Genomic DNA, 12,033 nt, shown 5'->3' with positions numbered 1-12,033 from the left:
TGTAAATGTCTTAATTTCATCATCATATTTGAGGGATAATTTTGCTGGGAATATAATTCTTGGTTGGAATTTTTTTCTTTCAGGGTTTTATATATACCATCCCATTGTCTTCTTGCCTTCATGGTTTCTGCTGAAAAATCTGAGTTTAGTCTTATGGGTTTCCCTTTGTAGGGAAAACTTTCGGTTTTTTCTGTGCTGCTTTCAAGATTCTTTGTCTTTGGTTTTGGTGAGTTTGATGATGATATGTCATGGTGATTTTCTTTTGAGGTCTATCCTGTTTGGGGTTCATCGGATTCCTTGAATGGATATATTCTCATTTTTCATCATACCAGGAAAATTCTTTCAACAAATCTTTGAACATTTTTTCTGTGGTTTTATTTGTCTCTTCCTGTTCTGAAATTCTAATGACACACTTGGTTATTCCTTTTGATGGCATCCCACATGAACCTTAGGCTTTCTTCATTTTGTTTTGATCTTTTTTTATGATTGATCACTTTCTAAAGAAGTATTGAGATATTTGCCTTCAATCTCACTAATTCTGTCTTCCATTGATTGCCTATAATTTATTTTGTTGCTTTTGGTTTTGGTGTCATACTTAATCATCAATCATCAAAAATACTCTTCTGAATCTTTACCTCTATGTTTTTTTCTAGGATTCAATTCCATTGATTAAATTCTTTGCCCATTAAATGTCTTATCTAATTCTGAAAATGTAGTATTAATATTCTGGATTTCTATGTGTAGAGTTTGTATCATTTCTAATTTTTCATTTATTTTGTCATTTTGTTCTTATATTGTCCTTCAAAATTGTTATGGCATTTTCTCTGTGTTTTCCTCAATTTTGTCAGTGTTTTCCTTGATCTGTCTCTCAATTCGTTGAAGATACCTAAATATAATTCTTTTGAATTCCTTACCAGAGAGTTGCAATGCTCCGTCTTCCTCAGGGATGTGTTTTGGTTCTGTATCCTGGTCCTTATTTCTCCTGCTTTATCTTGTTTCTTTGTGTGGATTGTCATGCTTTGTTATCTCTAAAGCATTATGACATTTTTTGTGTTTATATTTAATTGGTGATTGTATGTTGAAATGACTTGCCCACAATTTTTGTTTTCTTTGGATTTTATCTAAGTAAGCAGGGTACTGTGCTCCTCTGTTTCCTAGTTGACAGCACTTAAACACTCACCACCTGTCTCTTTTCCTGTTGTCAGCCTGCTGTATGTCCCTGCTGTCCTTGGCAAACAGAGCTTATTCTTAAGTCCCTGGAATCCGAATAAGAATGATGTCACTTTAAATATCCAAAATGGCTGCCACTTGTAAACAATCAAAATGGTTGTACCCTCTGGACAGTGGAAAGTCCACAGCACAGGATGTCTCCCTCCTTGTGTTTCCCTTCCTAGTCAGTCATCCCTGAAGTCCTTGACAACAAGGGTTATCTTTAGGTCAATTTTCAGGTCCCAACACCACTTGGAAATATTCAGGCTGTTGGTCCCATTAGGTTAGCTGATAGTCCACTGTTCTTAACTCTCTCCACACTCACCTTTTTCATTCAGGTTTTTCTAATTCAGGTTGGTGCCTAATCCACTTCTGAATACTTCCTTTCAAAGCTCAGGGCTCCAGGATTATCTTCTATATCTCTGTCAATTTGTTTCTCTTTTCTTTGTTGAAGAGGATTTGTGTAGCTTGTCTGCCTATTCCTCCATCTCACTAGAAGTCCCCTATTATTTATTTTGTTGCTTTTGGTTTTGGTGTCATACGTAATAATCTATCATCAAAAATTGTGTTCTAAATCTTTACCTCTGTGTTTTTTTTCTAGGAGTTTTGTAGTTTTAGGCCTTGTCTTTAGTCAATGATCCATTTTGAGTTAATTTTTATATATAGTATGAAGTATTAGTAGTTGGACTCAAATTTTAACATCTTAAAGGATTTTTCATGCTTTTAATAATTTTTGTCATCCTACTAAAAGTCTGAAGATTTTTAGAGAAAATATTTTATTGATAATTTGTTTTATTTTAAAGCAGAGTATGGATGGAAACATTTTTTAAAAAATAAACAGAATTATACCAATGCAGGGGTGTATTTTCAAATTTCCATGCTACTTTTTAAAAATTTAATTTATACTCTGTTTTGTATTTAATGCATTATATACTGGTGCTGTTTTTGAAATAACATAGTTTACAATATACATGGGGTTTAACTTATAAATTCTTCTGAATATTATCTAGAATGGAGTGTCTTGCTATTTATAGATAAATGTTTGATGCTGTAGCTGGAATTCTTAATCCTTGGGGACTTCAGAATATATTACTTGTAGTTACTTTGCTTAAACATTAGAAATTTGGTTCTTGGTTTCCCATATTTAAGAGGTATTTAAGGGAAATAAAACATTTAAAGTTTAATAAATGGCATGTTACTCTTAAATGTTATAAACTTGTAGTTTGCCATAAATATGAGTAGTCATGATGTTCTAGGCATCTTGCCTAAGAGGAGGTGTCTACTAAGTCCTGCTTCTCAATTTTTAGTGTGCTTAGGAATCCCCTGGAGATCTTGCTAAAATGCAGATTCTGTTCAAGGGGTTTTGGGCAGGGCCTAAGGCTCTGCATCCCTCACAAGCAACCAGGGAGGGCCCACACTGCTGGTCCAGGGACCACATTTTGAGGAGCAAGAACCTATAAATGAAATGCTATGAATGACTCCTGAATTAAAACCCAAGAAAAGGATTTACTTTTTTTCTTTCTTTTTTTTTTAAATTGTGATTTGGTTGAAAATTTACAGAGCAAATTCACTTTCCATACAGCAGTTCACATACACTTTGTCTCATGACATTGACTACAATTTACCACAATGCAACAGCTCCCCTCCCACTGCCTCCCAACAGTTACCTCTTCCCTGCATCTGTCCCCCCATGCACTCTTGCCCCCTGAGCTGTCTCCCTGTGTGTAAACAGCTCTTCTTTCTCCCATGATTGCTCTCTCCAAGGAGTGTATCTACTTCAGGTAAATGTTCAACTCATATGCCTGTCTTTTGTTTGACTGGAAGCCACAGGTGTGGGTTCAATTTCAGACCTGAAGGGCAGCTAGGGGCCATAGTCTCAGTGGCTCTACCAGGCTCTATCAGACCAGCAAATCTGGTCCCCCATCCCATTTTTTCTCCCCAAATGATTTTTAGTTTTCATCCACATTGTTCTCCCTCTCTATCCAGGATCTCCTACATAGATCCCCCTCTGAGGGGTTGACAGTGGTAGCTGGGCACCATCTAGTTCTTCTGGTCTCATAGTTGTATAGGCTGCAGATCGCATGGTGTACCAGTAGCTAGTAACTAATTCTTTCCATGAATCTTTGGTTTTCCTCATTCTTCCCTGCTCTGGATGAGGAGAGACCCATCACTGCATCTAGATGGATGCTTACAAGCTTTTAAGATCCCAGTCGCTACTCAACAAAGTAGAAGGTGGAACAATGTTTTGTGTAGTACGTTATGCCATTTGAGCTTGATGTCCTCTGTGGCTATGGTCCCGAGTCCACAGGTTCAACTACTCGGTCCCTCTGGATAGCTAGCTGTGCCAAAGGAGTGACTACAACCTTGTTCCTTGTCAGCTCTACTATATACCTGGGAATTCAGATCATACAAATACACGTATAGGACAATTTTCTGCCAACCCTATTTATGGTCTTGGGTATACTCCCCATTTCATAGACATACCTAATATTTCTGCCTGTCCACTCATCTATCCACCTGTATATCCATGTTTGCTTTCACCGACAAAGCAGTAATGTATGTGCAAAAGGGTTCATCTTTGTTGTCTGTACCTCCCATGTACCTCTCTATGTCTTCCTCTTCCTCAATGCCACTATGTTGATCACTCACATTTGGTACATTGCCCTTCTCTTCACCCAAATCAGTACTTATCTCTACCTATCTAATAGTGTTCCCTCCCCTTCCCCACCCCTGGTAACCAACAAAGAAAATTTCCTTCCATAGATAAACCTTTCCTTCACTCTTACAATTATGGACTAATATAATATTTGTCCTTCTGTAATTGACTTATTTCACTCAGCATAATGTCCTCCAAGTTCATTCACATTATGTGGTGTTGCAGATTCTAGGTTATTCTTTAGGGTTGCATAGTATTTCATTGTGTGTATGTACCATAGTTTGGTTATTCATTCCTCAGTTGTTGGACACCTAGGTTGTTTCCATTTTTTGTCTATTGTATATAGTGCTGTGATGAACATAGTGTGCATATATCTGTTCTTGTCATGGCTCTCACTTCTTGATGATATATTCCTAGTAATGGAATTACTGGGCTGGGTCAAATGGTATTTCTAATTCCAACTTTTTAAAGAATCGCTATACTGCTTTCCACAGTGGTTGTACCATTTGGCAGTCCCACCAGCAGTGTATGAGAGTCCCAAACTCTCCACATCCTCACCAGGATTTGTTATTTTCTATCTTGTTGAACTTTGCTACTAGTGCTGGAGCAAGATGGTATCTCATTGTTGTTTTGATTTGCATCTCTCTAATGGCTAATGATAGTGAGCATTTCTTCATATGTTTGTTGGCAGCTTGAATATCCTCCTTGGTAAAGTGTCTATTCATGTCTTCTACTTATTATTTAATTGGATTATTTGTCCTTTTGTTATTGAGGTGTTGGAGTTTTCTATAAATTCTAGAGATAAGTCCCTTGTCAGATACGTCATTTCTGAATATTTTTTCCCAATCTGTAGATTCTCTTTGGACTCTTTTGGAGAAGTCTTTGGAAGCACATTAAAAATTCAGTTTTGAGAAGGTCCCATTCATCTAGTTTCTCTTCTGCTGTTTGTGCATTTTGAGTTATACTTGATAGTCTATTTATGCCATATATTGTTGTTGTTATGTGCCGTCGAGTCAGCCCTGACTCATAGCAACCCCTCCTTGGGTTTCTGAGGCAGTATCACTACGGAAGTAGGATTGCCCAACCTTCTTAAGGCCCCTAAATTTTCCCCTAGGTTTTCCTTGAGGAACTCTGTAGTTTTAGGTTTCACATTTAAATCTTTGATCCATCTGAGGTAGTTTTTGTGTATGGTGTGAGGTACAGATCTTGTTTCATTTTTCTGCAAATGGATATCCAATTTTGCCAGCACCATTTATTAAACAAATATTCTCTTCCCCATTGAATGGATTTCAGCCCTTTGTGAAAGATCAGTTGACCATAGGTCGATAGATCTGTTTCTGGGTTCTCAATTTTATTCCATTGGTCTATGTGTCTATCATTATACCAATACCAGGGAGTTTTGACTACTGTGACTGTAGGTTTTGAGATCTGGCTGTGTGACACCTCCTACTTTGTTCTTCTTCTTCAATAGTGTTTTGCTTATGTGAGGTATATTTCCTTTCTGTATAAAGTTAGTGATTGGTTTTTCCATATCCTTAAAAAATGTTGATGGCATCTGGATTGGGGAGAAAAGGATTTACTTTTAAACAAAAGAAATATTTAGGTACTTAAAGGCAGAATGGCTGATAATAAAAATTAAAGAAAAACTCTCCAATGAAACAAACTCTTCAGACAATAAATGCTGTATGTGATGTACCAATCATCTCTATAGCAGATGTTGGCAAACATGATGTGGATTCAATATGAAATTATGGGGAACCAGTCAAGGGCAGGTAGCTGTTGTTAGCTGCCTTCAGGTCAGCTTCTGACTCATGACAATCTCATGGTCAACAGGATTGAACGATTGTGATCCACAGAGTTTTCATTGGCTGACTTATAGTAGATTACCAGATCTTTGTTCCTAGTCTATCTTAGTCTGGAAGCTCTGCTGAAACCTGTTAAGCATCATAGAAACATGCAAGCCTCTACTGACAGACAAGTGGCTGTGCGTGAAGTGTCTCTGGCTGGGAAGCAAGAATTCTACCACTGAACCAAGTGGAGTAGAAAGAAATGCCCAGGAGGATGGTTTTTTCTGCCACCAGGAGGCACACCACCACAGCTTTTCAAGGTTGAAGTCTCTCCTGGACTAGGAAAACCATGAGAAGCAGGGCCAATCAACCTCCAGATGGGGGTTGCCAGTCACCTGGCAGATTAAATGTGGTAGGGAAAACAATGTAGCCTTATATGATGGTGAGGCCATCCTACTGCTTTAGAAACTGACCTCAAGACTTTCTAGTCCTATGTTTACAACTGTTAGATTGTTACACACAAAGTGGATTCTACAGATGGTGCGAGTTGGATTCCAGGCATCCAGAAAGAGGGGTGCACAAGGATAACAAAACGATGTTTAACATGAGGAGAATAGCCTGACTTTTGAATTTGTGTTTTCAAAATGCTTCTTTTCTGTAACATTCTTCTGAAACAGTTTGTGAACTTTCTCCTTATCAATGAGAAAACTGAGACACAGGGAAGAAATGGACTACACCTTAGTTTTATGACCAAATTAGATTCAAAAGTCCAGCTTCCTGCTCTAGGTAGTAAAAGCTGACCAACTGGGTGGGCTGCAGCTTTCCGTGCCTTCTTAGGGCTCCTCATAAGCAAGCCTCAGGGACACAAAGCACCAGGGAATTCTGGGGAACATGGTTTACATTGGAAGGAAAGCCTGGCTTCTCTAGCCTTTTGCTCAGTCCTGCCAAAGTCAAACCATGACAATTCCTTTAATTTAAGTCAACTTGTCTTAACTGTTTACACATGAACAGATTCTTACAATTTTTCCCTTTTCTTTTAAATTAAAAAAATAAGACATGCTGATGGCAGAAAAATAATTCTAAAAATATAGAAGAATATAAAATAAAAACAGTTCTTCTTCAATCACTAATCCCGACCATAAAACCTGTGATCCACTTTCAAATGTAACCATTGCTAACTACCTAAAAATACACACACACACATACAACAGAGACAAACATAAATGATTTTAGTTAGCATTACAAAAATTACAAAAATGGAATTATACAATTCACATTGCAACTTGCTTTTTCACTTAAAAATATATCATAGTGTATTATGATTAGTTTTTTAAAAAAATTAAAAAAATTCAAAGCATTTTATAGGTCTACTTTCTTGATTTAAAAACATGAGCTCTCTAAGCCTAATATTTCTTTGTTAACCAAAATAAATCCCCAGGGCCCTTCTCCAGGTCCCTCTGCCACATTTGGCATCCTGTCTGCACAAGTTTACATAGACAAAATGAAATTAACAGGGTTTAATATTTTTTCCTGAATAATGTTGATAGAATAAGAAAATTACTCAAATTGTGAATGCTTTTGTCATGAGGATTTAAATTTTTAATCCCTCTATTATTTCTATTGCTCTGAATTATGTTTTAGAAGTCTTTTTTTTTTTTTTTTTTTAAATAGCATTTGTGTTAAACAGTAGATAGACATAGCTACAGTGTGTCCTTCCTTGCTCCCTTCCAAACATCTAAAACAAGTCAATTTAAAATAAAGACATAAAGCATCTAGTATTTTTCCTTTATGGGTTTGTGCTTTAAGAGCAACCAAAAATACATCTCAAATTGTCCTTTTCTCTAGAACCAAAACCAAACCAAACCATTTGCAGCAGACTCTGACTCATGGTAATCCCATGTGTGTCAGAGAAGAACTGTGTGTCATAGATTTTCAGTGGCTGATTTTTCACAAGTTGATCCCCAGATCTTTCTTCCAAGGCACCTCTGGGTAGACTTGAACTCCAATCTCATAATTGTGTTAAATCTTAGCACCACCCAGGAACTCCTTCTCTAGAATTGTATGTTTTCAACCTTAATATATAAGCATTTCTGGGAGCTGGTTCACAGTGTAGATTTCTAGCAATCACTCCAGGCCTCCTAAATCCTGTTTCCTCAAGATTGGGTTGGAATCTACATTTCTGACAAGCTCTCCATGGACTTTCCATGTCCACTAGCCTTAGATAAAAAGGATGCTCCATGTCTGTGCCAAGGACTGGCTGTGATTCTTCCGTGATGAACGTTACCCTATTTTCCTTTCATGTAGAAGAAAACGATCTGGAAAGAATGTACACAAAACGGGTTGTGCTGACGTTTTCAATTAAGAGCTGCCTCAAAACTTTATGCACAGTCTTAGGGATTCTTCTGTTCTTGGCTCTAAAGGCTCAAAGTCAGTCGGTTGATCTGTTTTCCTATAGTTCCCATTGGGCGGTCTCTAGTATCTGCCCCTCCTTATGTAATGTCATGAGTTTGAGAGTCAGTTGATGATTGTTTCAATTTCAACTGAAGTTTCTTGTGAAATTAGTCGGTTAGGGAGATCATTTGTCTCTACAAGCTATGCAGTAGTTTGGTTATTCTTGGCTTACACTAAACTTGGAAGGAAACTGAAGCATCAGGTAAAAACAGTCTACATGCCTGCGTGAAAGAGCATGGATTATCGCTACACACCACAGAGTAGGTGGATTCCACAGAAACAGAACTAAGTGCAAGTAGCCTCTATTTACCTGCATTTCACGGACAGGCAGAAATGACCTATAATAAGAGAGAGGAAGAAAGATTTTCTTTGGGGATTATTGCCTGGGCTGGCAATAGGGAGCTTTCAGGGGGAAATTTTCTACACCTTGATCAAGGTAAATGCTCAAGCTGGGTAAATTTTACTATATACTTTCAGAAAAAAAAATCAAACAAAAACATCCACCCATTCCATTTGTTGTTCTGTGGTGGTTTACATGTTGCTATGATGCTGGAAGGTATACCACCAGTATTTGATATACCAGTAGGGTCAGTTTCCATCAGACCTTCTAGACTAAGACAGACAAGGAAGAAAGGCCTAGCAATCTATTTCTGAAAGTTAGCCAATGAATACCTTATGGATCACAAGAGAACATTGTCTAATATCATGCTGGAAAACAAGCCCCCTAGGTTGAAAGGTGCTCAAGATACACAATGGCCACTACAATGGACTGAAGATTACCAACGATTGTGAAGATGGTGTAGGACTGATTGATGTTTCCTTCTATTGTACATGGGGCCTTCATGAGTCAGAGCTGACTCAATGGCAACTAACACCACCAATGTATGACACCTTAATAAATTAAAGTTAAAATGATGGGTCAAATTGATAACAGCAACTTGAAAGATTAGCTAGAGACCTTAGGGGACAGTGAGTTTACGTTAGTAGGGGAGGAACAACTTGGAAAAGGAGGATGAGAATGGTTGCACAATTCAAAGACTGTAATCAATGTCACTGAATTTTACACGTAGAAACTGTTGAATTGGTGTATGTTTTGCTGTATATATTATCAAAAACAACAAAATAGTACAATTAAAAATAATACTTTGGAAAGAGACAAGATATATGATCGAAAAAAGCAAGTTTCAAAGAGCGAGGGAGAGAGAGAGAAAAAAAACTGTGGATATGACAAAGGTCCAGTATAAAAAAAAAAATCTACAGTAATATTTATGTAGTGAGTCAAAATCACCAAAAAATGCACACAGATTGGCAAAAACAAAAATTAAACCTTGAACGTAGTTTCTTTTGACTCTAGCCATAGACTGAATCCATAAAATAGAGTGAGCCCTTCCTGTATATGTGATGTTCTTGAAGATTTGGTAACTGGATGGTGGACTCACACACATATAATATGAGTAACAATTTTATCTTCCTTTGAAATACTCCCAGCTCAGGAAGAGACTCTAAGAGAGTTTTACATGCACATGAGGAGGCAGCTGGCAAGAATGGGGAGGGATATAAGTTGCCAGGCCTTTCCTACTGAAATTACAGTTTTGCTCCAAATCTGGGTGAGGGTGCATGTGCAGGGTGATGCACTTGGAAGTGAAGAGTAGCTGTTCAATACAATCAGTATCATTGGTAGAACTGATTTGGGTTCGATTCCTGGCCAATGCACCTCATGTGCAGCCACCATGTGTTTGTCAGTGGAGGCCTGCATGTTGCTATAATGCTGAGCAGATTTCAGCAGAGCTTCCAGACTAAGATAGACTAGGAAGAAAAGCCTGGTGATATACTTCTGAGAATCGCCCAGTGAAAACCTGATGGATCATAATGGTCTGATACACAAGCAGTCACAGAAATGGTGCAGGACTGGGCAATGTTTCACTCCATCCTGCATGATGGGATTTCTGTGAGTCAGGGGCTGACTTAAAGGTAGCTCACAACATCTAAAGTCTTCTGTCACAAAGTGAGAATTATACATCTGAGGACTCTCTGAAGATTATTCCACGAAAGAATTTTTTCCCCTTTTATTTCCCTTTTGGCCAACACTTTACTTTTTTGCTTTTAAAAGGTTTTAGAGGAACAACTAGTGGTCTTTCCTCTCTTTACTTAGGGCCATATCTATGTGTGTTACGCAGCAAGCAGAGATGCAAGTGGCTTCTTTGGTTTTCTCCCTTCCTCCTTTCTTAATTGTTGCTTATCTAATAGTACTGGCATTGTTTGGTGTTATGGAGACACAGTCTTGCTTTGTGGTGGAAACTGCTCTTTCAGGTCTGGGCCCCATGGGTGAGGACAGGCTGGAGACCTGGAAATAGTGGAGGGCACAGGGCACGTGTAGTATCTGGGCATAGACCAGACTTTGCCCATTGGGCTGAGTAAGAGCTGGCCTGCTCTGAGAATGAGCAAACATAGTCGTGGGAGGCTTTTCATTCTTTGTCATAAAGGCAGAGATATGAGGAAGAGAAATTACTTCTATCGTTCAGGTCAGGCCTAAAGTCTTTACACGAAATTGAAACTGGAATGTTTACAGTGGATAAAAATGGGGGGCATAGATGGTGACTCCAGCATCCAGCCTGGGAGAGAGAGTGCTCTTGTGACACTTCTGTCATGTCCCTGTGAAGACATCTTGAGGTGATGCTTTTTTTCAAGCAGGCACTTATTCAGATTGAAGAGGGCCCTGGAATTTTCTCCCCAAGTCTACTTGTACAAAATGTGAGGTCAAATGCAAACAGATAAAGAAAGGCAAAAGCCACCCCAGTTTGGATGAGATCCCTGATGGTGAAAGATAGAAAGTACATCCATCATTTCAGCTCTGGTTCCCTCCAAGTTCAGTTTCCTGGCGGAGCTTCCAAAGACTGGTTGGGGGCCATTAGGACAAAAATAATTGTTTTACTTGGGAGAGGAATCTTTTAGGGCCTGTCTCCTTTCTTCTTGGTACTGAGGGCTGACTTAAAAGCTGCTCCAGCCCCAAGCTTGTTACCTGGGGAAGGGAGAAGAACTTTCCTGAGCGAGGCAGGTTCCCACAGAACACCCAGCCAGCTCTAGCTCTGTGTGAGGAACTCAGCAGGCCTGATATGCTATCAGGCTGCTGACCAGAGGCCCCACTTTTCTTCCCTGGGTGGTGACTCTGCTCAGGGGTCTTTCTGCTTACTCCAACATTCCCCTTTTTCCTGTCAAAATGAAAGTAAACTAAAAGAATAATTTCTATATGCCACAGGAGCTAGCTATCTTGTGCACATGCACTCTCCCTCACACTGTAGGTGCTGAGATAATTTTCAGGGAATTCCCAATTCTAGTTTTTCCTCTCCTCCCTCTTCAGCTTCCCTTCCTAACCTCTCATCAGCAAATCATAAATTCCTTGTGACTATGACATTTTTTTTTTTCCCGTGAGGTAGTGTCTACTCCCCAACCCAGTTAACTCCAGAATCCCTCTCCTTTTATTTTTTCTATTCATTCTGAAAAAGCATTTTAACATTTTTTTTTCTAGTTAATACAATGAAAGACAGTTTCTTAGTGCCTACATGTTCCTTTATATGTCTCTGAATGCTTGATACAGGTAACACTCCCCAACCTGAGGTACTCACATATTTCTAAGCACTCTGTAGTACCTGGTAACCAAAGCAAAGAGACACTACAGAGAACCACAGGAGCTCTCTGTGTCTGGGAAGATGCCAAGGAGAGAACAGGGGTAATGAATGATATACCCAGGAAGCAAAACTCACCCAGTTCTTGCTGAGTGAAATGACTCTTCTAGTGGGAAGGAAGCCACTTATGGTTCCCTGCTTTGTCCTTTGGTGTGACCTTGCTGTCCCCAGATGCTGCTAGGGGTCATTTCAGAAGATGTGGTAGGAGGTAACCCACAGGTGGGGGCATATTTGGCCTCTGGTACCT

The sequence above is a fragment of the Orycteropus afer genome, unplaced genomic scaffold (genome assembly GCF_000298275.1).
Source record: "Orycteropus afer afer isolate SDZICR_OR568_19922 unplaced genomic scaffold, OryAfe1.0 scaffold00208, whole genome shotgun sequence".
NCBI classification, from domain to species: domain Eukaryota; kingdom Metazoa; phylum Chordata; class Mammalia; order Tubulidentata; family Orycteropodidae; genus Orycteropus; species Orycteropus afer.
This window is presented reverse-complemented; position numbering follows the sequence as displayed.